Genomic DNA, 3,447 nt, shown 5'->3' with positions numbered 1-3,447 from the left:
GTAGCAGAAAGTCTCGAGAACTGAACTGAGGACGTTGAGTGAAGAGGAAGGCCAAGGCGAGAGTGGGGCGACTGACCGCTTTCCCCCTCTGACAACCTGACAGTTGCCACCTGTGCCTCTCAACACAACACTGCATTCTTTGCTCTTAAGGTGGGCACTGGATGAGGATGTGAGATCTGGGATGGACTGAGAGAAGCTGGATAAGCCTGAGATGGGCTGCTTTCCAAACTTCATGCAAAGGAGCCCACAAAGTCTTTACGGGACACACCAGCTGCTCCCATGGGAAAGGCAGCAAAAATGCTCTTTCCTCCCCCTCCCCTTTCTGAAATCCTCTCTTGTGCATTCTCCCCTCCAACCCTGGCCACCAAGCTGCCCCAAATTGTTCTTTCCACTCAGGGTTGGCACCTCAGAGGCTGCTCACAATATCTCTCGCTCCAAAAAAGGTCCAGTCCTCCATGTCAACAAAACATCCCCTCCACAGTCTGGACTGCTGGGTTTCCATGTGACCCAAGGAATTCAACATTAGGGCTGAATGATAGATGGAGGGCAGAGTGGAGGTGGGGAACTTGTATTGGCCAAGAAGTTATGACACTGTTATTTTTAAGACAGATGATTCCTCTGGGGGTAGATGAAGTGCAGAAGCCTCTGTGGTGTGCAGTTTTTTACTGCCAGGGTCAAAAAACACAAATGGCTATAGCCCAGGGCAGGGAAGGGAGCCTAAGTTAGGGTTAAGCCAGAAGAGTGAACAAACGGGTGGCAGGGGGGTGTTGATGGCCTGGGGGGGACATCTGTGTCCCGCAGATGCACCCTCCCCACCACCCCCACCCGCTTGGGAGGACCACGGAGGAACCTGGGGGAAAACCACGTTGTTTATGGCTAGGGGCTGCACCAGATCCCAACCCACCACTGCCACCAGTGGCCAGTGCCCTACAGCGGGGTTGAGGGGTAAGAGAATCTTCTCAGAAAGACTTAGAATGTTGAGTCAGATCCAACTGGTACTGATCACATGTCCATTGCTCTTTCTCACATTTTCCCGACTGTTCAGGAATCAACATTCTCTTTGTTGGTACCCTAAGTGACCTTATACCTAATCTAGGGACACATAAAAGAGGAGTGACAGCATGGAGCTTTATCATGATAAGAAATCCAAATTATAATACCTACAAATAAAATTTCAGCCCAATATTCACTTATACTGCAGTTCTTTGTCTAATTTGTGAAAACACAATCATGTCAACAACCTAGTGTTTGTGACACCAAATTACCCAGAATACTTAAACATCCTCATTGCTTAACAGTTTTAAAATTCTTGATTAAATAGATGGCACTGGCTGGATCAAGAGTAATTGATTTTTCTAGTCCAGAAAAGGTTGATTCCTAGTAAAGAAGATTTTATGCAAAACTAAATGTATACTGGATTTTTAAGAATGCACAGTAAAGGGGAATGAATACGCACTTTTGGTTTTCTCATTAGCTGTGAACTTTTATTTGTGAAATATTGCTGAGGCTAATTCATGATCGAGTCATCGGCTCCAAATTAGTGTCCAGGTGAGATGATAGTAACCCAGATAAAAAAATATCCTGCCCTACTTGTAAATATAAAGACTTTTCCATCGCAGATAAAGTTTTGAGAAAAACACACATATTAAGAAGTCAAGGGTTAAGCCTAATTAATGCTGCTTTATATTTTATTTTTGAACACAGTAAGGATAACGACAGGAAACAATCACCTTCTTTGCTTATTTCATTTGGGAGAAAGTACATGTACAAACCAGAAGGCGATCAACTACTTTTAATGATTTTAAACATTTTAATGTATGAGGCATGGCCTGGGAAAAGCAAGAATCATATCGAATTAGGAAAAACCAAAGAATACAAAATGTAAATATTGCTCATAGGCCATAAGAAAAGATCAAGACCACAAAAACAGGTTTATTATAAACCTATCAGTTTACATTATAGATCCAGCTCCATGATAATCAATGAATTATAACTGGTCTTTATGGAGCACCTGGGTGGCTCAGTGGTTGAGTGTCTGCCTTGGGCCCAGGGCATGATCCTGGAGACTGGGATCAAGTCCCATGTCGGGCTCCCTGAATGGAGCCTGCTTCTCCCTCTGCCTGTGTCTCTGCCTCTCTCTCTCTGTGGCTCTCATGAATAAATAAATAAAATCTTTAAAAAAGACATAAAAACACAGTGTTTATAATTAGAGTAGGTGGAGTACAACAGAGATGAAAGAAATGACTCCTAAACGTCCATGACTTTTTCTGGAAAAAAACAAACAAAAAACACAACATAAAACATAAATGGATCTTCAGTGTTTCAGAGAAATTCTGATTTTCTCTACTCTTATTTTTTAATTGATCAGTTAAACTATATAAACTATATTAACTACACTTGGCTTTTTACATCCTTATGAAGCTTTGCATATAAATGCAGTCCTTACGCAGAAAAGGCCCAGATTATTTTTAAGGCTGGCGATGAAAGGTCCGCTGCGCAATCTAGGTGGTGGAATGGTCTCACCTCCTCGAGAACACAAACCCATGGGGTTGGAGGAGATCGTATGGACCTCCTCGTTGACCTCTCGCCTGGGTAGCCTGGAATCAAACCCGGGCTGTGCTCTAGCTCACGTCCTCACTGGGAGGACGTGTTAAAGTCTGAGCCCATCACCTGGTGCTGATGAAATCCGCCTGGGCTGCCCGGACTCTGCACTTTCTGCTCCTTGTTTTCTGTTTCTGGAGCACCGTTCCTGCAGGCTGCCCCTCCGGCGAGAAGTCTCAGGGCATGTTCTGCATCCAGTCTGGAGGTTTGTGTGGAGAAATGTCAAATTGATAGCACGTGTCAAAAATCCCCACCAAGCCACCAGTACCACGATTTTTCCCATCACAGTGACAGGGCTACCAAACGGGATATGAATGCAGGAAAGGTCTCAATTAAGAGGGAGACCCCTTTGGTGGCGGTAATACAAGAGCGGACAGCGTTGACATTTGTTGAATGATGACTAAGTCAGGCCCTGGACTAACTATTACACTTCTGTTCTCTTTGTTTAGTCCTCAGAAGATTCACAAGAGGGAAGTACTAATAACTTTCTTGTTTTACCTGTGAGAGAATGCAGGTGCCGAGGGATGATGTGACTCGTTCCAACAAATGGTGGGAAATAGTAGGGTTTAAACAGCATCTGACCCTCGGCCCTGAGCTGCTTCTCATATCTCTTAAATCACTGGGTTATCTTTTTTGAATAGTACAGAACTTGAAGACTTTGGAATCCTCTGAACCCCAGAGCTGAACTCGAGGTTGAAGCAACCATTGACCTTCTCTGTTTTGTAGGATTTGTGAGAGGTCTAGTAGTTTGACAGTCCGTTTCAATTTCCAAATTATAAACCTCATAAAGTTTTGAGGAAGGTGGACATTCAACACTCAATATGGCACCAGTTATTCTCCCATCAA

This window comes from Canis aureus, chromosome 10 (assembly GCF_053574225.1).
Source record: "Canis aureus isolate CA01 chromosome 10, VMU_Caureus_v.1.0, whole genome shotgun sequence".
Classification (NCBI taxonomy): domain Eukaryota; kingdom Metazoa; phylum Chordata; class Mammalia; order Carnivora; family Canidae; genus Canis; species Canis aureus.
This window is presented reverse-complemented; position numbering follows the sequence as displayed.